This window comes from Motacilla alba, chromosome 2 (assembly GCF_015832195.1).
Source record: "Motacilla alba alba isolate MOTALB_02 chromosome 2, Motacilla_alba_V1.0_pri, whole genome shotgun sequence".
In the NCBI taxonomy this organism is placed as follows: domain Eukaryota; kingdom Metazoa; phylum Chordata; class Aves; order Passeriformes; family Motacillidae; genus Motacilla; species Motacilla alba.
In genome coordinates, this window is record NC_052017.1 from 63,545,186 (window position 1) to 63,571,288 (window position 26,103).

A 26,103-nucleotide genomic window follows, 5' to 3' on the forward strand; every position below is an offset into this window, starting at 1 on the left:
ATTCTGGGTCCTTCAAAGGAAGGGCTCTAGAAAAACAATAGAAATTCCATGTTGTTTGCAACAGATGGGCCTTGTATTTTTTTCCTATTGCCTTCTGCTTTACTTACTCATCTCACCTACCTTCTAGCTATATGAAGTTGTTTTTTTGGGATCTAGTTGCTTGCTGCTATATAGAAAGATCTGAACTATCAACATTCCTTATACAATCATGTATCTCCAGTGACAGAGAGTACAGGAGACGTTCACAACATTTCAGAAGAAACTTGTGATAACCTTTGTTGCAGGAAACTTCGGAGGCCTTACCATTAGCTGTTTTTAGAATAGAAATTTGACTAAGCCACTACCAGCTCAGCACCACTGTGGTTTGGTCTTACATTTTGAGAGTAGCAGGACTATGCCAGCAGCTAAAATCTTCCAGGCAGAGAAAGAAATGTTGTCACCTGCCTGGATTCAGTGAGTTGGTAAGCTACAAAGATTGGTTGGTTTTTTTGTAGTCAAACCTACTCTTTTAATCAAGAGACAGGAAACTGAGAAAGACGATGCTTTTCTGTAAGTCTACTTCCAGACTTGTCTTTTGTAAAAAAAAAACCCTGAAACACTGTACTCCTACTTCTGTCACCTCTACTTCTTCCTTTCCTTCAGCACAAGCCATAACATGAGCATTTCAGCAAATACCAGGTCTGGTTGTACGCTCCCTGGGCTGCCAACTGTCAGATCCAGAAAGCAGGACTGTCACATCTGCCAGACTGGCTCTCACACCTACTGTCTCAGATAACATCATGGATTTTTCCAAGTCATGCTAGCAATAATATGACATTACATATTCCCTTCCCTACCTCAGGACACACACCAAAAAGAGGCTGTACACGTTTAAATAAAGCATGCCCAGCCAGTGTCTTTGGATGGCCGAGAGCCTCAGTTGAGTGCAGTGTCTGTCTGAGCACCCTCTGTGACTGAAGGTTACAAGCACTGTCCCCACGTGAGCACATGCTCACATCAGCAGGTCAAGTACCAGCCACTAGACACGGGTCATTACTGGTTAAGCATCTAATGTGCACTTGGCATTGTATAAGCTCCTTAAAGAAGATACAATCCTTTCAGTAGAAGATTTCTTCTTTCTAACTTCTCAAAACAGCCTTCCTTCTCAGAAGCCTACTCACATCAACCTTCCCCTTTCAGTAATAATTACAAAGAAAAGGGAAGAGACAACACAGAAAAAAAAAATTAAACCTGTTTCACTAACTGGCATAACTATACAGAATCATATCACTGAAATATGCCTTTCTTTCCATGCCTTCATCCCACTACGTCCCTATAGGGGCCAAGCTACTTTCTGCTTTTGCTAGATCAGGAACGCAGCTTTTAAAGCAAGTCTCCAGGTAATCCAACCTGCCTGGGCTTTCAGTTGTATTGTGGGGTGGTCCTGCAGCACATGAACAAATCCCTCTTGGCAGGAATTAACTAGAAGCATCACGTTCCCCAGAGTGAGCAGCCAGCACCACCAGACAGCTCAGAAGTAAAAGCAACCCCAAAACATGCCTGGTGCAAACCTCAGCATACCACCACAGTTTTCACAGATACTCTCCCCAGTCAGTCCACACTACTTTTTAATGTAGTCATAATCATAAAAATCAAATATTCTGCTGTCATTCATCTTTATGCCACCAAATTAAAAGATATTATTATATTCTATTCTAATATTGCAACAGTGTAATACTGACAAGCAGCAAGAGCATCTTGAAGTGAACAATGTAAAGAATAGATCAAAGTAGTTTCACCTACAATAACTAACCTAGTTTCTATAGTTTTACAATGAGCTCTTCTACTCTTTAAATTATCTTCTCTTTGTCCTACACCAAAATAGTAAGAAAACAGTTACAGAAGGGGAAAAGTAAAACAAACTGAAAATTTTCTCTTCATCTTTCACCAAAATAGCAAAGAATTATTAGAGAAGAGAAGAAGTAAACCAAACTGGATAAAAAGACCAAAATAAGTGCTTTAAACCCCATGAAAGATAATAAACATTAGGCATAATAATAAAAATTCAGGCATTAGTTGTAAAAAGTGTCAGCAGAAAATTTTAGGCAGCCGTGCTTTTTTATTATATTGTCATCTGAGCTTATATCAAGTGTCCTCTGCTTTTTGTCCTTACAGTAGATCTTTTGTTCTCTTTGAAAATGTCATTAAATAGACCCTCAAAATCTTGACACTTATCATAACTAATTCAATTAATAAGACAGTCATCACATCTTTTTTCAGAGCATGAAAAGCTTCTATGACATGATGTCTAGCTTTACTTTTTGCCACCCATTAAAAAGTACCTGCTGAGTCTGTGGAGGTTTTCAGGCCAGTGGCTAAAAGCCACCTGTACACAATCCTCCATACTTGTTTCTGTTCCTCATCAGCTGTTTGTCCATAGCAGTAGCAAGAGCATAAACACACTAGTTTCACTGGAAGCTGCTAAGAAATACCTTGTGATAGAAACTTCCTTGCGTTCCCGGCTCAGGAAACCAACTGATTTATTAAACCTCACTGATTCCTCTGTTCAACTTTTGTTAAACTGTTCTGGACCTGGCAGCAAATTTGTGAGCAAGAGTGACATTGACCACCATGCCAAGGACCTGGCTGAGGCCAAGTGAAATGCTCTCCTAGTATTCAAGTCCTTCTTGAAAGCTTCTCTCTTCCTTCACACGCCTTCCATGCAGGAGACGACTCTGAGGTCACTGTGAGCAGGAAGCCCAAGCACAGAGGAAGTGTGTGTAAAATCCACAGTCTCAACTTCACCACCACCGTCCATTTTCATGAATGAAAAAGGCAGAGTCAGTATGAGAAGCTGGGCCCTGTCACAACTGCTACCGTGCTGTTTGTCCTTTCCCTCCAAAGCAATGTGGATCTGTGTTAGTTTCCTGCAAAGGTAATTGTTTCTATGTATTAAACCAGCCAGGGACATGGTTTCTAATATGGTTAATTTTTAACAGCACAGCTTTGGGCCTAACTCCTTGTCCTGCATTTTCAAGAGCTGTCTGAGAATGTTTGGGACCTTTAATAAGTGATCTCTGTGATTAAACCGCATTCCCTGTTAACTCTAAGCACAGGACAGAAAAAGTGGGTTGGGCTTTAACCTCTCAGCTCAGCTGCACAGACCAGCACTATGTTCCATCTGTCACACAGCTCTAGTCACATCACCTTGTCCATCTGTCCCGGGCTCCGTTTGACTCATACAGAATATGTGAAATGAGTGAAGGTGCTGTTAGTTTAGAGTGAGCTGAACACTTAAAATCTGACATTTGCCAATAAAGCATGGGTAAAGTAAAAGGATGTGGGATATTCTCCCTCATTAAAAGACCAAGCAGTCCCAGACGCAGTGGAGCCCATGAAGGCTGGTTCCTGTGGCTTTGCCTCCACATGACCCCATGCAAAGAAAGATGCATGCTCTGATCAAAGCTAACCCTGAGCAATGGCTCATCCCATTGCACTCTCACATTTCTGATAACACAGGCTAGCCTTTCCTCCAGAAAGGTCACCCGTTTCTGTCATTGTTCTATACCCAAATCCTTGTTCCACAAAACTGCTCAGAGCTCAATCTGCCTGTCAAATTTAGCTGGACTTGGCGAGTGGACTCCAACTTTAGTGCAGAGACTCGGGGAGATACAAACACAGTGTACTCCAGTAGGAAAACAAACCAAAATATTCATCTTGGCCTGAGAAAAATTATGTTGAACTGGCAAGAAAGGTAAAGCAATGGATCTGATGTTAAAACTCAGAACTGCAGTGCAAGTTCTGTAACATTGATCAGTAACAAAATAAAGCATCGTCTTGCCCAGGGAGGTTTATTTTACTTAGGCTGGTTTGAAACACAGCTATACTTGTACTTACTGTGAACTGCATTCTGTTTATGAATAATATTAGGCCTATCTTCTGGGAAATTAAATTGTAATCTGTTCTCTGTTCCATTTCTTTAACACATTCAGTTTACTACTGTAACTTATTTGTGATTTACCAAATTCCAATTACAGAAAGTAGGACAACATTTTGTTCCTATGCAAGACAGGAAAAATATAGATAACAGATTCATATCTGCTTCAAATGACAGAGAACAAGTAGATGTCTGGGGTTTTTGAGGAGAGGTGAGATAATGAAAGGATTTTTTTCCCCTGAAAGATGAAAATGAATTATTTTTCTCTTACATTGTTCATAATGTAAGACAGATATCATTAGAAACAAAGCTAAGTTTATGGAACATTCACAATGTTGCATGTGGCTACATATGTCTTATTAATTTTGGTGCACAGAATTTGTAGCCAGAAAAATTATTTATAGCCTAATTTATTTTGGATATTGCACCTCTTTACATACACATACATGTACTAATGTGGGCTGCAGTGCAGTCTACTCTCTCCAGCATTTATTCATACCTAGGACAAAACTGCTTTCAACATGCATATATTTGTCATGACAAAGATAACACTTAACAGTTTAATTTTCTAGTACCAGCTTGTGTCAATTTCATCATTATACTGTCTTTTCCAACAATTCCTTGACTTTACACCTAGGGTTTCTCTTTGATGTCTACAGCTAGTAACTATACCACCACATAACTTTCCTGTCACTGCTGTCCTGGAGAAAATGAAAGTAACCCTTCAGCTGGTCTCTGCAGGATGAGCGACATTTGCTAGGAAACCAACTGTGCAATTTTTGTTCAAATGGGCTGAAATAAACAACAACCCACTTTCAGTAGCTGGTATATTACTAAAAAAAAAAAAAAAAGACAATGATAATTACAGATTTGCTTTAAAATAAGTTTAAAAAGCTACAAACACACCTCCTTGTACTAGTCCTCCAACTCTTATTTTGTGCTAAAATACATATGCCTCAACATATAGGTATATATTTAAATGCAATCTACACTAGATTAATCAATTTAAGGCTCAAAAAAAATTAAAGAGATTTTGAAAGTCAGCAAGTACAATTATGCTCCTTTAGGCTTATGATAATCATATGAGAGGACATAAAATTTGAGGTTAGATTCCCCCCCAGAGTGGGAAATAACCCTTCATTTCATGCAAGCGAGTAGCATCAAGCTCAGAAATTTGCTGTGTAGTATTTTCAGAAAGACATCTAAACTCTACAGAAATATTTCATTCACCTGTGAATGCACTACTTTCCTAAGCCTTTTCATAGTTATTACTGGGATCTTCTCTTTCTCTTTATTATTAAAAACAAACTGTTCTTCATTGTGAAAGAATGAACTGCTCCCCCTGCTCTCCCAAGTTCCAGTGAGTGTGATTATCACCAAGCACTGACACATTTGTACTAGAGAAAAATGTTTCATTAAAAAAAAACAAACAAAAACCTTCACTCTAACTTCAGTATTTTTTCAGGAGTGCTTTCCACATATGTTAAAATGCTACTTAAATTAGCATCTGCTATTTAAAATTTGTGCCTTTGAAAAAAACCAGCAGCTGATCAACACACAAAACCATGACATTCTTGTTTTTTGCCTTTTTTTTTTGAGCACTGAAGATTGGTATGCATAAACAAATAGAAATGGAATCCCTCAACATCCCATCAACATTATGAGCCACTCATTAGAAATGGGAAAAGACTTATGATTTGGGGGTTTTCCTACATCATAAGGTTTTGTAGCACACTCTCCAGAATAAGCCAAGGAGACTCTTTCAGGTCCCAAAACATTTATGTGCTTAACTTTAGGGGCTCCGGAAGCGAGCAGAACTACTCAGATTTACAAGTTAAACACCCACCCAGCCAGAACTTACGAGTTCCATAAGTCAGCAGTATCCAAGCCAGTCAGCAGTACCACTGTTAACTGTCTGGAGGAGCTGATTTGTTCCCTCTGTCCCACAGCTTTCCCTTTCTTTTTATTTCCAGAAGCAAGATGAAAGATAAAAAGGCCTTCTGCTATTTGTACTAATCACCTGTTAGTCACAGGAGTCTGAAAGGCAAACTGACACATCCACTCATTTTTACTGTTTCCAGTATTTACAGTATTATTTCTCCAGAACTGTGTAGCAGCTGCTAGTGATTACTAGAATTTGGCAGATAGAAGCTCATGTATATGAAAAAAACACGATCAAACAATATGCAGCTCATTAAAGAAAGTTCCTAACTCTGTTCCCTGCCCTAATACTTTGTTTTTATCTCCTGGAAATATTTACCATACCACCTGATTAGGCTGAGCTGCTTATGTATTTTGAAAATACAAATTATGCCATCAGTCATTCATGGTATGACAGTAAACGTGCAATTATACAACTCGGCAAGCTCCTGCAGTGAACCAAGGCAGGCACAACCCCACACAGCACAACCAGACTACCCAGCCTTTATTGATCTCGAACGAAAACTCGGGCCACGCTCTGAAGAACAAAGCTTGGACTGGCTCTAACACATTCACCAGAGTGATCAGAGCCATGTCTTTCCAGTCTGCATCTGCAGGCAAGGTGAGAGGGAAGCACTTGCAGAGGAAGAAGTGACTGCACACTTTCCTAGATGTGTAACAGATCTACTTTAAGATTCATTTTCCAGAGTTGGACTTCTGTGCCAAGAAGTTAATGGACCTCAATCCCATGTAAAAACCCACTGTCATTCTTCTCTCTCCCCTCCAATTTTCTTTTGTGCTTTTATGGTCCTCTATGTGAGGATTCAGTTCTTCACATACATGCAGAACTGTACATCCAGGGAGTCACCCTTGGCTTGCAGGAGTAGGATCCAGCTCTTTAGACAGACAGCTCAACAGAATTCGCCCTGTGACCACCAGGACAGACAGCTATCTTAAGAACCTTGGGAAATCTACCCTTCAGCTTTTACTTTGGTCCTCCTTTCTACCTCTCCTATCACACTTAAAAGCCCCTCCCAACACAAAAGTGGCAATAATATTTACAGTGAGCTAGAAGGCAGAAAAGTAAGAAATTATAGTGTATGTGTAAAATTCATGCTGCTGTATTTATTTCCAGTCTCATGTCTCTATCATAGCATAATTAAAACTCCCCAATGCTAAACAGCTGGTTTCCTCTCTGTTGATGTGATACACTATCTTGACTCACACGATACTGGATTCGCCCAAGGCTGCTACTCATTCAGAAAGCTAGCACAAATGCCATGTCCCATTTAAAATCCAAATGAGGTTTTAAAATATCAACCTACATCTACATAAACCTCATTCCTTACTCCTTCGGAGTGGAGAACATCATCTGAGCAAGACTTTCCCCCCTCAGAAGTCCCAGCCAGTGGTCAGTTTGACTGGCATGACACAGGCAGCTGCAGAGGACTGCTCTCTGCATCTCCTCGTGATGTAGAAAGGAAGAAGCGATTGGTCCCACACAGATCTGCACGGCACCAGAGATCTATTTATACAGCTCTAGCAGGCTGAAACTCTGCACAGAAACTGCAGCCATCTCTTCAGCTTTCAAACTGAAGAGGGGTGGATGTCTCTAATTCTGATTCCCATGGTGTTCCCTGCAAAAATGACAATCATTTTAATTTTGCGTGGGGTAGAGCTGCTGGCATGTTTCACACGTCTTTCCCTACACCAGCTTCAAGACTCTTACACCTCAAGGATTATCCGCTTTGTCACTGGGTATTAGATTGCACATCTGCGATTTGTAATATGGCCACCCTAATTAAATTGAAGGTAACACTTCCCCACTAAGTTATGTAGGCACTGTAGCTTTCTTGTTTTTTCTACTTTTTTCTTTTTAGCATATGACAATAATAAAACAATCAAAAAAAGGTAATTTAGAGTCATACTATACCCAACTGTCATTTGTAAGACTTTACTGTATCATTAGTCAGAGCTTCTGGTGACAATATAACCCACAAGGCTGAAACTTGAGTGGTTTATACATGTCATCAAAGCCTTAAAAGACAAAAATGCCACCTTAGAAAGTGGGAGTATTTAATTTTTTATAATACTTTTGTACTAGTATAAAGCATTCACTTAATTTAAATCACTGACTTCTTTTCTTAAGGTATTTGTATCTGTTTGATCTTTTACAAATACCTAATTCTTTTTTTCAGATCTAATCGTGCTGAGTACATTGAAGACAATTTGCCAGGGTTTATAGCATTCCTACAAACTTCTGGGGGTTGGGTTTTTTGAGTTTTTGGGGTTTTGGCGGGGGGGGGGGGGGGGGGGGGGGGGGGGGGGGCAGGGCTAGTGTGTTAGATTTTGTTGTTTGTTTGTTTGGGTTTTTTCCTCCCCTCCAAACCAGGGCAGAGCATTACAAATGCAAAATTCCAATCACCTCCCCCAGATACCAAATTCTTTTCATGAAGTGGCAGATTAGTTATGTTTCTTGGTAACAGCTGTATGGTGTAGTGGCTTCTACTAGGTCTGTACAAACACATGTCCACAGGCTAGAAAACAAAACCAGACAAATTCTCAGCTAATGCAGAAATGCTAAACTCCAATGAAAACGAGCTGTGAATTCAGGAATGCTGTGACTCAAACTCATCACAGCCATATCTGTGGACATTACAAGTTACACAGTACTGATTACTACATATCAGAACTCGATTACTGACTTTCCTAGTACTGAAAATGCTCATAAAAATGGAATGATATAAGAACATTAAAACTTTTTTTTAAAGCCATTGAAATTAAATATGGTCAAATCAGTTAACTTTATCACAGTTTTCCATTAGCTCATGTTGATCCCCTTCAGTTTCAATGTATTCATGGACACAGGCATATGCATGCACACATAGACACACACAGTTTGGGGAAGTAGAGGAAAAGGAAGAAAATCGGTTTTATGAACAACCAAAGAAGTAGAAATTAAAGAACAAACTCAGCAGATCAATGAAGCACGTGATTGATTTCCATTATCTTCAGTAGAGCTTGACAACAGGTAAAGTGCTTTGATGAATGAGGGTCCCCAAAACACAGTGCTCCTCAACCCAGTTATCTGAGCATGGCTATATGTGAAACAAAACACTTGAAAGTGACTAAAGGTATGGAAATGGTCAGGTTTAGCAAATTAAAGCCTTGTAAGAATTCCATTAGTTAGGAAAAAACCCATAGTGGCTTCCTAAATTTTCACCACCTCTAGCAGCTTTTGAATAATGCAATGTTCTTTCTGGCAGCTTCATAAAACCATACGTAATCTGCACAAGAAGTTCTACAATGTCTCAGCACTTCCTGGGGACTCGGAGCAGTAGGGTAGCCTTGCAACACAAGCAGAGATTAATCATTTTCTAATGCACAGTAATAAATAATGTATCCCCCATAGTACATAAATTAAAGCTGTAATTTCATCCCAGTTCTGTGATGACACCAGAAGCCCAAGATGGAATTTCAGCCTCGTTATGACCAGTCAGGATACACATTATTCCTAAAATTATGATCTGAGAGTTTATAATGAACTGAGGAGTTCTGAAGGCATTACCAAAAAAAAGAAGGATATGTAATTACAAGCAGAAAATAAAATTATTAAGGCAGATATTGTTTGCAGAACTTCCTAAAGTAAGCAGTAAATCTCATCCCTCAAAAGCCCACTCAGCATATTTGTAGCAAGACAAGCAAAGATCACTACTACTATCAAAAAACTGAAAGTTGTCCTAGTACCACGGGGCAATGCCTCCACTGCAGCAAACAGTAAGAAATTACATGCTGAAGTTCAGGTTTTATGTTACAGAGTCCTTAAAATGTTGACTATATGTCCTCCTACAACCATACACAGCATTTCACTCAGAAGTCAAACAGGTATTGTACAGGTGCACAAGAGGCATAAAATAGCAGGATAAAGTCACAGTATATCTCAAATCCACATTCCTATCTGACAAGGAAGCTACTGAGCAAAACAAAATACTCATGATGAGAAGTTTTATCCTTCTGAAGAAAAAAACATATATATATATATATATATATATATATATATAGGTACACATACCCACACCATTTATACAGTGTAAAGGATCTCAAAAATCTTCACTAATAACATGGTCCTAATATTTATCCTACAGATAATTTCAAGAAATCTTATGAAGACTCAAGAGACATTTTACAAGTCTAACAACAAGCATTTTAATGCAAATAAGGTTTGAAGTATGAAGACCAAGAGCCAAAATAACCATCTACAAAATAACCATCTACATAGAGTTAACTGTTATATTCACCCTGACTTTTGCTACCAATTCCCATGATTTTTAGCAAATCCCACAAGATTTCAAGGACGTCTGGAGCCAGCTTTCTTTCAGAGACAAGAATAAAATAACTTTCTGACCGTCTTACACAAACAAAGCATGAAATTTCACAGGATCATTCACGGCCTGGAGTGGTTCCACATTCTGAACTTCTCTGCATGGTATTATTCACAGATTTATCTTATCCCCCCTCCCTCCCACCACATTCTTGATAATGTGAGACTCATAAATCATGCTCACTGTCTCTTGCTCTCTCTCCCCACCCCACTTCACTTACGTTTGTAGCTTAGAGAACTGTAAAAAAAAAGTAAAGGAAGGGAAATGTGAAGATTATGAAAAAAAAGTCAAATGAATTGGGGCAGAAAGTTGATTTTTAAAAGCTGAAAATGTTTAAGCTTAGAGTAACAGTTTTTGAATATCTGATGCTTCCCCACAAGTCACTGTATTATTTGTTCCTTCCAACTCTTCCTCTTCCCACTTCCCATTTCTATAATGGTAAAGCGTTCAAACCTGAATACCTGAACATATATTTTCTATACTCATATTTGAGCACCTTAACAGCAATGTTCTCATATTCAAGAAGCCACTCACCCAGAGAAGCCTGCTAATTTTTCTCTTCTCTTTTAATCTCTCTGATAACCAGCAAAATTTTAAATCTGCATATAAATATTTACGTGCCTACATCTGCATTTAAGGATACATTTTCCACAGACTTATTTTTTCCCTTTTTGCCTTCCCTGACGAGTCACACAAACCAAAAAAAGTACCAAAAATCATGAGAAAAGGACAAGGAAAACAAGACAATTGTCTAAAGCTCCTTGCCTCCATGCTTTCTCCACAAGAAGCATATCATCACCTCTAAATAGCAACCTGAAACCTACTCAAGAGACTTACGTAAGTCGTGAGTCAAGAACTAAAGCAGTGAGTGTCAAAACATTCAAAGACACAGTACCCTCTGCTCCTAGTAGTAAAGGAGCAACTGCTGAGAATATGCAAAGATAATCATTGCACAGGAGAAAAATAGGAGTAAAAACTTGTCAGAGATCGACAGAATCACAGAATGGTTTGGGATGGAAGGGACATTTAAAGAGCTATTCCAAACCCTCCCTTGCCACGTGCAGAGACATCTTCCCTGGATTATGTTGCTGAAAGCCGACCATTGAAAAATCAGCCACACAAGCTGAGCTACAGGCTTCAGCAACAGTAGTACACTGTTAGAAACCCTTTGACCTGGTGTGATCTTGGAGGCTTATTATGTCTCAAAGAACAACATAAGCTCCCACAAAAGTGTTAACATAATGCCCAAAGCATGCCTCCACCTGCCTTCTACTGGGGACTCGGAGAGACAGTTTTCTATGGAATCTCCTAGACAGTAGGTTACGCTGCTCGTGAGATACTGCTCACAGGGAATGGCAATCCAACACAGGGACTGAAAGGTGACCCTGTAAATAAATGTCAGCTGCAAAATCAAATACCTCTCCTGAACAAACACTGCTATATTGACAGTGTAAACAAAATACAGAGAAGAGAAATAATTCCCCAATGAAAAAGAAAGAAGGAAAAAAACCTAGAGGGAATGTGGAAGGGAAGGGCATATGGCAAACTTAGGCCACTATAACTCCAACTGATGCAGGCTCTTCCATTCTCATCACCATACCCCATCTGTGCATAAGTATAAATGGAAGGGTTACCTATCATGTTCTCTTTCTTCATGCAAATATCATTTTCACTTCATGTATTCTGAGGACTATATAACCTATTAATTCAAAAATTAATATAAAATTATGCTTATATAATACATACCATATTAATTTACATTCTTACTGCACTAGTCATACAAACACATACAATAACTGTTGCTCAGAATGCTTTTCTCCTATCTGGGAATTATCTTACACTTGCACTCTCAATTTAAAGGCATTTGTAAAAAAAATCTGTAAAATCTGAGCACTAGTCTATTAACTGGTCTTCTTTCCCTCATTGTTAGATCAACACACAACACAAGACACATGACCGAGGACTCAGAGCAGTGAAAACTTCAGTGTTTGCAACCCAGGGAGTGAAGCAGAACCGTGGAACTGTGTAAATACAAAAAGAAAGAAGAACTACAATTGAAAGAGTCCCTATGTCTGACACAGCACATCTCAGAAGAAACACTGGCACCTGTCACAATTAACTGTGTGGTGAGGACTTCCCTACTGACACCGTACCCAGAGATGTGGATTTTTCATCACATAGAATTTCAATTTGCCTCCTGGAAAAAGGAAGGAGAAGGAGCATTGAAGGGTTTTTTCAAAACGTTTTAAAATTATGTAACTCCACTAACTGAAGAAGACTCATTACGATTAACTTACTGCATTGTTGCAATACAGGCATTAAGAGTCCAAAAGCAGAAGCTCTTGCTGCTTATCCAAGTATTGGTGCTGATTTGTTCCTGACAAAATATAGGACAAATGAACATACTGCTAATGCATACTGTGTTAATTATTCTGCAGTGCCATATAGTAACCCTGATAGGAGTTCAAAGGAGTTGTGACAGATCTGCATGGAAACAGTAGTATATATAGTTTAAATTTGCATTCAGTCATTTGCAGCTATAACATGGGAGAATTGAGTTGTGAGGCTGCACTGCTGCCCAAATGATCTCACATTATGCTACCAGATTAAATACTTCTGTGAGATAAAACACTGTAGAGGGCAGAAAATCTATTTCAACCCTGTTTTGTAAACCTCAGTACAGCTCCAACTCTCTGTTATTGATACCAATTCAATGGACCACATTTACATTGCAAATCTACACCAGGCTTAAAAAGTCAACCAGTTAGTGCACAACACTGAGAGCAATGGAGGGCCTGCAGACACTTATAGACAGCACGTTGCCACAACAAAGCTTTAATTTAGAGGAAAAAGTACTGGCCTCTGGAGTTGTAAGAACCACCCAGAGATAGGAACTGGGAGTACACAAATAAGCAGAAGCAATTCTACGAGCCTACACAAAGCAATTTCCAAAGCTCATCCTCCCACATCTTTACCAAAAAGCAGCTGGGTGAGCTGAACAGCAGCAAGTTGCTGTCTGGGACCCCTACCAAGCCCTGAAACTGGGCAAAACCCTGCTCTCTGCTCAGCCCAGCTACTACCCAGGACATCCATCCATGACCAGCCTACAGCCCATGGGACACAACGCTGACCCCCAAAGTGCCCAGTCCAGCTCATCAGTCACTCACCCATGGACTCTCTGCCATCCTTTGCCCCTGGAAAACACAGATGCTGCCTCACCCCAGGGCACCTTTGGCTCCCACAAGCCCACAAGTTGTGGGTTGCAGTACAAGAGGGGGTTTGAGGCTAAGGCTCTCTGAACACAGCAGATCCCACAGCAAACTCCACCTGTCAGGAAAAACCCACACTCGCTGAGCTGACCCAATGCACTCCTGAACACAAACACTACTAAACATATCAATGGTTCATATAAGCTTTCTCAGTAAAAACAGATCTGCATGCATTTACAACACACAGCCTTATGTTTTGATGCTGAAGTTTTGTTACCTCCCCCACGCTCCCTGAAATAAATTTATTTTAAAAATTTCTGTTGGCTTTTTTCAATCATTAATCACATTATACTAATAAATATTCTGACAGTGACACTGTTTAAACAACCTCTTCTCCACCCAAAATCCACTGGCGAAATCCACATGTAAGCTGACCATCACATAACCCTGCTTTTGAATGCTAATTGAAATCCACTTTCCCCAGCCAGCACAGTAAAGAGCTACTCTTTGAGAGGGAGAGTGCAGAAAAGAAATGAGAGAGGGGCCTTTGAGAGGAAATAAAAATAGGATCCCTTGATCCCACCATGACATGGCCCAGACATTCTCCCTGTGGGGGAAGACAATGTTTCTTACAGCAGTAAGAGTTTTTATAACATTTTCTTCTCTTTTTTTTTCCCCCTGTGCAACTTTGCTTCCTGAAGAATGCTTTATATAAAAGACATGACATTTGGCAACCCAGCTCTGCTGCTTTGAGAAATTCTTTGGCAAGCACCCTACGTGCTGACTGCATTAAGCACATCAGTTTATTTATTTATTTATTTATTTAGGCAGAAGTCAGAAGGAGCAAGCCATACAATTAATACACAGCACAGTATTACTTCATCCAAAAAAATGGGAGAGGAGCTGGAGAAGGAGGAGCTGGAGTTTCTCCTTTTGAGAAACCTCATCATGGGAGCAAAAATGGTTCTCCAGCCTCCAAGAGTTGCTTCTGTTCTGGAGCATACACAGTGATTCTCAGATCTCAAGGCATTTAGGGAACATCAATTAATTAATTAATTAAGACTGGATTCCACATCAAAGGCAGGTATCATTACACATCTATTTTGCACATGGGTAAAACGAGCCGCAAAGTGAACCTAAGCCTGTCCCGAGGCATGAAGCTCTGCCTTGCTCCTGCTGAGGGAAAGCTGCCCTGCAGTATCAAACAGGAGGGCTCAGCACTGGCCACCTGCAGACCCACACTTCCCCCCTTACCCCACGAGGGAATACAAAAAATAGAGCTATTTCTACACGCCACCATCCTCCCAAGGGTGCAGCCTGTGTCTGTGAGGCACAAGAACCCCTGTCCATAAGCACTGATTTCCTCTGCTCCACACTGTGTGCCCATGACATACCTCAGCACCATTAGCAGCAGGTCAGGGACAGCACCATGTATATATATAACCGTGTATATATATGTAACCATGGTCATGGGCTTGGAAAAGCAAAATCTCTGAGGGTCAAGGACTCCAATGAGCAATGCCTATCTCCTAGTCAGATGTCACATGCTGAGCAAGAGGGCCCTACGTTCATTGCTTGGAGTTATGGACTGTGTTAGTTTAGGCTTACAAGAGAACGAGATGCTTCTCAAAAACAATGGAATATTTTTGCTTGTGACCACCATTAGCCCCATTTATTTACACCAGGGAGCAACAAAGCTTGGCAACACACTACCAGGGACACCCAACAACAGCAAATTCACAAAATCATGATGTTTTCAAGACAATCAGGAAGGAGAGATGGGAACTGGAGATGATGTAACACACCTGCCCAGAGACAGAAGCTGGCTATTCCACAAGTCTGGAAAGGTAAAGCTCCTGCACTTACCACATATCCCCTGGTATTTTCAAGCTAAACCGCTAGCAGTAAAGGCCCCAGTCTATCCAAGGCATTGTTTAGCACACACACCAGAAGAAATGTTGAAACATAGTCTGGTGCCTTCCACAGGAAGGAGCTACCAAGTCTCTAACCCTGCAGACTGGGTACCGAAAGGACTTTTCTCCATCTCAGAGGGCTGAAATAGGACTACAGAGTCTGCTTGATCAGGTGGTGCTGCTTCAAAGGCTATGTCTACGGGCACAGTTAAATCACTTAGCCTTTGCAGTGGTTTTAAGCAGCTCGGTCTAAAACAAGTGTTAGCTATTTAACACTGAAAAGTGTTTTCTACACACAAGAGAGATGTGTGGTCTCATCTTTTGCGTGCGCCCTGATAAAAAAAAAAAAAAAAAAAGAAGTCTAACTTTGTTCCTAGAAAAGAAAATCTGGCACAGCAATCTAAACCTGCCTAGTGTTTGCTAGAAGAATATGAGGACAACTGTTTTTCTTTTAAATAAAAAGTCTCGCATTACCCTCCCTTCCTGTTCTAAAACTTCTTCCAAGAATTTCTCTCCTTCATTTCTAGGCCAATTTTTATGATATCCAAGTAGTTATCACAACAGCACTACAAAAGCACAACTCTTCAAGGTTTATTCAGGGCAAACAGACCTCAACCAGACTGCCAGTTTTGGCAGAAGTTTGGCATGACCAAGGACTCAGTACAGTGAGATACAGAACTCAGCCTCAGTTAAACTGTACAGCAACCTCTGCCAATCATCTGTCCTCAGTGAAACATGCACCAGGCTCTCCTTTGAAAAAGATTCAGGGATTTCAGCACTGAAAAGGGCCAAATGCACAAAAATCTGTCCGCAAAGAAATCACTTGCGAAATTCCCCTCAACTGAAGCAAGGAAATACCAAGCCTTCAATAGTACTCTCAGTCACTCTCTTTACCCTGGAAACAATGCACTAGCACTTTAAGTGGGGATTTCAAGCTTGGTGAAAGGAGTTACTGATGCCCACACAGAATACACACCTTGGTCTTCCAGGTGGCTCTGAAAGTATAGGCCAAAAGCAAGCGAGGGAAACCTCAACACAAGTGGTTTCAAGCCATGATCTCATTAGCTCAAAACACAGCCTTGAAAGTGCACACAAAATTTGAAGTCAAGGGGGTTTGGATCTGCGTGCATATTCTACATATCAAAACACAAATATGCACACATTGTCCCAATGCAAAATTTCACACCAAAACATTAATAAACACAGATGTGTTTAAACAGATGAAACAAAAATATTCTCCACCAAACATATCTGTGATTGTAACTTAGAGGAACTATCATATTTTAGCACAGACTGGCAATCTCACTAGCTTGAGGTGTACAGTACAGAGATGCTATGAAAGACAAAAGCATATAGCTTAAAACTTATGTACAATTATTTTACTTAGGGGAAGGAAAAGGTTATGACAGAGAGAAAAGACTTGGAGGTACAGGGTAGGAAAAGGACACAACACACGAGAGAGGGACAAGACTGGGTTGTTTTTAGCTTAACACTTGCCAAATGAAAAAGCAAACATGAGTCATAGTAAAGGTAACTCAAAGTGTGATGTGACTGCGATGGAGAGCTGAGCAGACCACACTGCATGAGTCAGCAGCACAGATAAAAAGGGTGATAAGAAGCAGCAGATGGGACATGTCTTTACTAAAACAACCCTGCAGGACACAGGCCTTCTTTGCTCTAATGAAACAGTCGTGCCAAGCTGCCACACGCTGGCTCGTACTCTTGCGATCCTGTGAATCAAAGAACGCCACGCATGGTTAGAAAAGCAGCAGGCAAACAGCTGCCGACAGCTCTACATGCGAAAAACAGCACAGAAAGCAAAGCAACAGCACCGCCCCAACACTCAACACACCCTGACGAGCGCCTGGGACACCACCCTCCAAACCGCTCAGGCGGCGGGGTGGGGAGGAAGAGAGCAGGAGAAGGAAGCAGTCGCTGGGATCATGGCATTCAACCTGGCCGTCAGCCAGCTCTTCCCTTCCTGCTACTCAGACTTGGCTTTCCTGGTGGTGCCGAGGGCAGGCGGCTGCAGTATCCCCCCGGCCCCGTTCTGGCTCCCCTGCAAGCACCTGCAGAGCCCGGAGGCAGCTGCAGCTGGACAGCTCGTACGTGTCTCAAGAAGCCGAAAGGGCAGCTGGGGCTACTTGCAGAGCTACACTCCAGTGGACCTGCAGCTCAGGTGGCTTTGCAAAACTCAGGTTTAAAGCTCCATCTTTTTTTTCCAGGGCTGCGTGCCCTGTTTTGCTGCAAGAGCAGAACATTTAGCCCCATGTTCTTGGGTAGCAGAAGCCATACAGTCGCATGCAAGGCCACATTACCTGCAAAATGCAAATGCTGCCCTGGCCACATAAACAACCTGCAGTGATGGTTCCTCACTGTCAGGATCCCTCCACTTCTGAACCTGGAAAGATGAAGGTCCCTCTGTCGCAAGCTCAAATGAAGATAGAGACATAAGGCAAAGCTAAAATCACCTTTCATCTCAGTTCTTGGATGAGGTAAAATTATACCTTGCCTGTAAGGGGCAAGTTGGAAAGCAAAATGCTCTATTTTTAGACACAAGATCCTGCTTCATCAGGTTCATCTAATTTCTAGGAAACAAACTTTGGCAAAGGTCTGCAGCTGAAGGGGATGAAAAATGACTTGTTTAATTTTCTTTTAGTGCAGCTCATAGCATGACTAGCATAAATCTAAGGAAATCTGCTTTAGCCACATAGACACACCAGCTGTTTTATTTGGGATAGTCCCTATATTTTAGGAATATATATAGAAAGAGAGATAGAGTTTGTTTTCCCCAATCTGTCCTGCCAAAATAAGCATGTTACGCCCAAGCATTTCAATGGAGCTAGAAGGTGTGTCTATTCCCCCTGCTCCAAACATCCTTATTTATAGATTTCAAAATTTGACAGGTATGCTGAGGAAGAGCAGTTGCTGAGCCTAACACACTCTGCACAGCAACAGATCTCTTGTAACATTACAGGCAGAGAGACAGACAGGAAAGTGTTGTACTTTCCTTCTTTACACAAGTCCTTGCTTTCAAATGCAGCTTTTTGGAGATAAGGACAGCAAGGGCTTGTCTAAAATAAAGCTGGACTGAGAGCCAAGGCTCATTGCAGCCCCACAGACAGCAGAGCTGGCTCTGCACTTTGGTCATGCACTTTTCTAACCCAAGTGTGTATATTCCAAGAAGTAGGTAGAGGAACTGCTCCCCTACAGTCATCAGGAACATTAGTGAAGGGGGAGGGTGGTCAGCCTGTATGAAGTTAGTTTTCATTTCCTGTCAGCTTAAATCTTATCTTAGAGGCTTCATTAGCTGATATTTTCTGGCCTGCATGCAGTGGAACTCCCTTTGTTACTCACTCACAGAAGGTCCCTGTCAGCTGCCTGCAGTTAAGTGCCTGTGCTCCTGGAATCCACCCTGCCCTGCCCACCATTCGCAGGCTGTAGCAGCCAGTGAATCAGTCTGTGACCACAAATTGCCATGTGGCCTTCCCCTTGTAAGTCTACAAACAAACATACTCCTGATACTCACTAGCAAGCTGTTTAAAAACAAACAACAAAACAAAAACAAAAAACAAAACAACAACCAAACAAAGAACCCCAAAAGATAAATGCACAGGATTCATGGAAGCTGATACACGATTTTCCCCCCAGTCTAATCTTTCCATTACCCCTTGAAGGGTTTTGGCCATGCAAAAACACCCTCATGCTCATTTTACTGCTGGGTTTCACACTTACTGATTTTCTTTGAACCCATGATGCAAGTGCCTCTATTCCTTCTGCAGATGATTCCTGAAATCGCTGTGTGATTTGCATGTGGACATACAGTGTCAACTGACCTGAACACAATTAGTGACAAACTGTGATCAGAGCTCAGATGCAGACTCAGTGAGGACTCCCTTGACCTCAGCCTGGAGACAGTGCTGCACTTACATAAATCCCACCACAGGGCTCTCAGGCCACCAGTGCAGAAACTGCTAAACAGTGACAAATGAATGACAAACCATGACTGATAGTTCTGCAAAAAGGTTCCTCATCTCCCAGGCATAGCTCCTGTCAATACACACGCTTCTGACCAACACCTTTCAAAAGGACCCACCAGATGCACTCATCCCTCTAAGCTGAGCTCCAAGACGCAGCTAGGCAAGGGCGGCACCCTGCATCAGAGGCAGCTGAGGATGGGCATCAAGCTAGGAGAGGAGAAGGGACAAGTGAGGAAACACAAAGCTTACGATGCTGAGAGTTAACCAGCACTGTATATGCCAGGAGCAGCAACTTCTTCCCATGCCTGAACTCTGACCAGGAGCAGTGCTGGGCAGAGTGTGAAGCCAATGTCATGGCCAAAGGAGATGGAAGAGGGGCAATCACCCAATACTCCACCCATGCCCATCTCTGAAGATTTATCTCAGCACCACATCATTGATTCCTTCCTCAGTTTCCAAGAACTGGCTTTTCTAGACACATTAGAGAAAGAAAATTAGTTTTTCCAGTATCTTTCCTTCCAGCTCGTGTTTGCAAAGTTCTCCAAGAAGAAAACTGCTGGACTCCACAAGTGATCAGTGGTATCACATTTGATCCATATGTGCTTTGAGCTTGCTGCCACTCATGGAGCAACAGCCATCACTGCCTTTTCCTGGAAAAGATTATGTAGCATATCAGAAAACAAAATTACTAACTTTATTCCTAAAATCTCTCAACAGTCTTCAGTCTCAGTTCCTCATTTACAGCTCGATGAATCCGAAAGACAGAGTCACTTTTGCAAGATGCAAGAATGTGACTGGGAACACAACAGCAAAGCCTCAAGCTCTGTTCATCTCCTAAGTCTGCCACACAATCCTCTTCTCCCCCTCTGGGCACAGTGGAGATGGGTCACCACCTTCTGCATACATACTAATATATATAAGTGATTTCTTTCCCATGCACTTATGTATGTAAATTAAGACATATTCTAAACTAGGTTATGACAATGTATATTACATTCAAATGTGAAATCTGTTGAAACTGATCAAATTCAGGATTGTTGTTTGAGCAACATTTAGAGAAGGAACATTGTTTCCTGCTGAAGTCACAAAGAAAATCAAACCTCAAAACTGCTATCAGTTAATGACTACACTTCTTAAACCAGGTCTGCCAGACAGCCTGCAGCAGCAGTCTTCTGCCAGACCGGAGGGGGGATCTGTCATGTCAGTGCATTTAGCAGCCTGAGTTATATAGCTGGTTCAAACAAAAGAAAGAAACTGGAAGTTGTAGATGTAACGAAATAGGAGTTAAAATAATTTCTTAACAGAAATGATATGCAAGATTTCAAGATGATTCCCAAAACTCTTATCTAAGATACTGTGACCAAAAAAACAAATTTGCCTTAATAACTAGAATTAACAGTTCCTTTTAAAAATTACTTAATTTTAATGCAAAACAAGCTGATTTTTTTTTCTCTTCTTCCCTCCTATTTTTCAGCTCCTATTTTAAGGAAGCATTTAGTTGCAAGACAGAAATGTTTCAGAATCTCTTTTTTGGGCATTTTTGCTGAACGTTTATTTTAATGTGAATATAGCCTGATACAAGTCGCATGAAAAAATCTAATCTAGCCAACAGTGAACAGAAAGCATACCACTGATTTTAAAAAAATAGAAAAATTAAAGGCCCACAGAAATCTATGTTGGAGCAGATTAGTAGTAGAACATCTGTAGAAACACAATGTAGTACAAGTTTATTTAAAAATATGACATTATTACAAGTACTGAATGCATTCTCTTCTTTAAGGACTATAACTAAAAAGAGTAAATGCAAAGCAAGATTTAGAAGCTGGTGATTTCTGTAAAGTTCTCCTGATTGCTGATTTTAGTGACAATTTAAATCAGCAGTTTAAATCCTCTGAAGAAACTCCACAGGAAGAGCAGAGCTGATCTATTTCTTATGCGATGGGACACTCAAGATCATGAAGAATGTTAGTTTTCTGATGCAAAGCAGATACACTGGGACAGAGACAAGTGCACACTGCTCTTCCATATTTAAAAAGGCAAGAGACTAAAATATATGCACATATGTGCACGTGTGAATACGTGTCCTCATTTTGTTATCACACTCGATCAGGACGCAGACCTGCATAGCAGCAGACTAGGAAGAGAAAGCTCTTGCAAAGAGGTAATGAGCAGCAATTCTTGGGTGCTCAGGGCAACTCTTCCAGGTGCAGGAGCACCAGGAGTGGCTCAGCAGCAGGTCTCTTGGCATAGGCACAGCACTGTGAGGCCAGAGCTGCCGGGCCAGGGACACAAACGCACAGTGATGTCTGACTGGCCGGGGTTAGTGTGGATACTGCCAGGATTACGATAAGCCTTGCTAAATCCATGCCGGGCACATGGTGACTCTGCCACTGCTCCTAGGCCCAGGACGAGGGTGACAGAATATCCTTCAGGACTGTCAAACCAGAGGCTGAACTGAGTAGGACACAAGGAGCCTGGCTGCTCTCACATGGATGCAAACTGGCCCTCCCAACTCGGGAAACTCCCCTAAGGGTGTCCTGTAGCAACTCATCGCCCAGCTTGTTCTCATGCATCATAGCACCACATGAGACCTCCTCCTCCCTGTCACGCACAGTGACAAGAACAGGGGAAACTGTATTTCAAAGAGAGAAGTACATTTTTGTCCTATAGCCGAAATGGAGTTGAAAGACTTCAGGGGACCTGCAGGAACTTTCAAAGTCATAGAAGGGATACTCCAGTGAAGAAAAAAGGGAGGAAAGTATTCATAGGGACAGCACAAGGCATTTCTCAAGGCACTAAACATAACAAGACAATGGAGAGTAACTCGCGTACAGATAGCAATGAGGTAATTAAAGCTTAGTTCTTCTTCGCCTGCTCCCTACTCCACATAAAAGAAGCACATAAGTGCACAGACGTCAAGATTGAAAACACAACATCTTGCTCTAGTTTAGCTCCTGTGCCTCATAAAGTACTGCCGGCTTTACTATGGCCATGCTATGTACAATCAATAACAGGTACTGATAGTGTTTGCACAATACTTCAATAAGCAAAGTCAACTAACATCACTTCCTCTATTTCTGTATAGAGTAAGATATTTACAGGAACAGCCTTTTGAAACGCGCCAGTAAAATTAGCTTGCTCAGATTTTTTTTTTTAACTAGAACAGAGAGCAGAATGGTATCATCATCATCATTGGGTTTTGTGCATGAATCAGCTGTCTATTTACCACTGGTGTGTTGCAATAATGAATTGCCACTATCTCTTGAGTTATTTGCTGGGTTATTAGATTACCTAAATTCACAGAATAAACTAAATAAATAAATAAATAAGATTTCTTCATTATTTCCTGGGAAACGACCTTCAGAAGCATGTATTCCACCTCCTTTCCCAAAGCAATACCCAAAATATTCCCGTAGGAGGTTTGTCTGTTTTATAAAAACCTCCAGTGATGATGCTTCCACAGCTTCCTCAAAGGCAAATAACTGCAGGACCAAAACATCCTTATAATTTCAAAGCTTTCTTAAATATTTACCTAAGTCCTGCCACCTTCATATTGAGCCCATTTCTTTTAGACCTAACCCCAAGCAGTCAGGCAGTACAGTTTATTCCCCTCCTCCCCGCAGGAACCTTCCACATACTTGAGCACTATTATCATGTCTGTTACTGGCCTTGTCCCCTGTAGACTAAACAATCCCTATTCTTTCATCTTCTTTCCCAGGTCATGTTTTCCAAATCTTTCATCATTTTTCCTGCCTTCTCCCTGGACACCACCCAGCTTGCTCTTGACTGCCTTGTGCCCCAAAGTAGATGTTAAGACATTTCAATCACTGAATGGAGTGGAGGAGTTATTTCATGCCTTTTCTTTACACACCCTGAAACAGTGCTTTCTTGAGGAACACGGATGGGGATGAGCAACCCTTGTTCCTTGTATGACTGTATGACACCTGCAGTCTCAGGTCTGCAACCCCTTTCCCTCTCAGATGCACTGTCCTGCACACATGGACCAGGCCTGGGAGGATTTGAGCTGGGACACTTCCCTACAGGCATAGTCACCAGCTCCAAGGTCAGAACCGAAGCAGGCAGGGATCAAAAGAAAAACTGCCCACTCAGCAGAGCACTGGCAGCACAGGTGCCAGGGGAGAGAAGGATGTGTCACAGGCTGGTTTTCTCTGCTGGTCTGGGAACCAGCTGTGATTTTTTTACCACCCTACTCAACCAAACCAGGCCAAACTGCTACTCCAACACAGCCCAACACCAGCTAATAGACCTTCTTCTACAGAACCACTATTGAGTCAGCCCCATTCTATCTCTCTACGGCACTTCTATGTTTGTATCCTGGCTGTTTTCACGTTTTTTTCCCAGACTATTTCTCCTGTTAGCCAGGGCAGCTCAAAACTCTAATCCTGCCTTCCAAGGAGCCTGCAGCCCCCCTTCACACTTTTTATCCTATGTAAAATTGACAACTGCTCTTTCTGCTCCATCAATCATTTCAATAATGAAAACAGTGTGTATTACTAAAGCCAGGACAGACCCCTGGGGAATCTCACTCACTCCAGTCTTGCAGTTTAACAGCAAACCATGAATAACTACTTTGACTAATGCCTAGTGAAATGCTGTGCACCCACATTATAGACCAGCTAACTAGACATCCAGCCTGCCTCAAAGAAAACTGTGTTAGAAAGCAGCCAGAGACCCCTATTAAAGAGGGAGTAATTTCAGTCAGACAGAGGGGTCCAATTACACTGTCATAGGCGCTGTTGGAAAGTCTTTGCTAAGCACTGCCATAAAAATGTAATGCATGCTGATAGGAAAAAAACGAGGGTTGATAACCAAACTTAGGATGACAGGAAGAACTTCAGCAGAACTGAGACAGCAGGAGCTTCACTTTGCTTCCAGCAAAAGATAGACTTGGAAGAAGCAAACTGAAATACAATATAAAAGTTACAGGAACTTTGTGCCTTCCATCAACTGCTGCCAACTTAGCAGTTAAAGAAGATACTATCACACAGGTGTGGTTTTGTTTGGCTTATTTTAGTAAAACCTAAATGTTTTCTTAGCTCTTCCAGATGTTTTTCCAAAGTGCATTCTTTACTGCTCCCTAACAGCCTATTCTGCTCAAGGATCACAAACAAACCTGACAGATAGCAAAGACCATGGTTCCCAAAACCCTGACAAATGCTTTTAATCAACCACTGAAAACATCCCCATCCCCATGCCACCACTAAGAGAAGCAAGTGGCAGTGGCTGGTGCCTGAAACAGGGAGAAAGGGTAAGTTCCATGGAAAGTGAAAGGTGAGGCAGCTTTCCAACACTGGCTCCCTCTGCTTGCCAAAATAGCAATGCCCAGCCCACGCCTCACTCCTACTTCTGTGGAAGATGCACTTGCTTCCCAGGAGAGTTTATTCTCGCAATGCAGATGTGCTTCACTGAGGCAATCGCGCTCTGTTGCGTAACAGAACGCAGAATTAAACAGTGTGTGCTGCTCGGTGCATTTTGAAAATGTACACCATGAGTTACTGTGGAGCTCAGAGATGGTGCCAAGAGTGTTAACACCATGATTTTAGCAGGGAAGAACACATCATATCCTCCCTACTCCCACAGCTTATTCGCGTTGTAATTTTGCAAAATCCTTTTGTACTTGTCAGTAAAATTCGAAGTCACACATCTGTGTGACACATCTGTGTGACTTTTGTTTGATCTTTGGTGGCTGGGGGTGTCATCACCTTGGGACCTAACACACCTGCACCAGTGGCAGGCACAGGGCAGCTCCGGGAAGAACCTGGCAGGTGACTGCACCGAGGTGCTCAAAGCTGAACCCTTCACCCCATGTCCTACAAAAGAGGGGTTAAAAAAAAAATATCTATTTATCACAAGCAGAACCTAGAACCAATAATTTCCAGTCCCCCCTGTGAACGAGGACCAACACTGCAAATACTTCCATATTTTGAATAAGACTATATAAACATTTTGGTTCTTCTCTGTTTCTAGGAGTTGCACAATGCCATTCCTCTTCAGAGGAATACAGGTCTTTTCTAAAATATATTATGCATAACCTAGTTTTTCACAGCAGAAAACCCACCAAGGAAATACTGTTTGCTCATACCAGAAATGTATCCCAAAATTACAGTAATTTATAGCCTAATTTTCATTGACAAAAGAAATAATACCATTCTCTTCTGACAAATATCAGTACACTGAAAAAGTAATGAATAAACGTCTATAAACAGGTATCAAATAAAGCAACTGTCAATCACTGCAACAAAACTTTAATTAAATCATATGGTAAGCAAAAAAAAGAAGTAAAAACAAGTCATATAATCTGAAATCAAAACAAAAATCTGTCTGTCATGCCAAAGCACAATTCAGAGCCTTAAAATACCATAACCTGTTAAGTAATCAGTCATTTAATTGTTAATTGTAATGTTCCAAGTTTACAAAGCAAAGACAAACATCCAGATTCAGCAAAGTACTTTGGCATGTGACATAGTACATCTGTATTTTAGAAACATATTTTATGTGACTGAGTTTAAAACTCTGAAACTCTTTATATACACCTCTACTGTGATTTTTTTTTAAGAGACAGAAAGTGATCTGCACTGTTCACATTTTAGTACTACAAATCAAATCAGCATTCAGCCTCAGCTGAATACATATTTCTGGAGACACATCAGAAAGAAACCAGAGGATTAGCCCTAACACAAAAGGATGAGGGAGTTGCATGTTGTCATCCTGCCAGTTTTCCAGAACAGAAGAGTTAGTAAATGAGGCATAAAGCACTGTGAG

At 41.3% G+C, this 26,103-nt stretch overlaps 1 protein-coding gene across 24 annotated transcripts in view; it reads right to left on the reverse strand.

The window, feature by feature from the left end:
• The window catches only part of ATXN1 (ataxin 1), a 338,211-nt gene that overhangs the window by 163,074 nt on the left and 149,034 nt on the right, over positions 1 to 26,103 (reverse strand). The gene's annotated exons all lie outside the window — the stretch shown is intronic.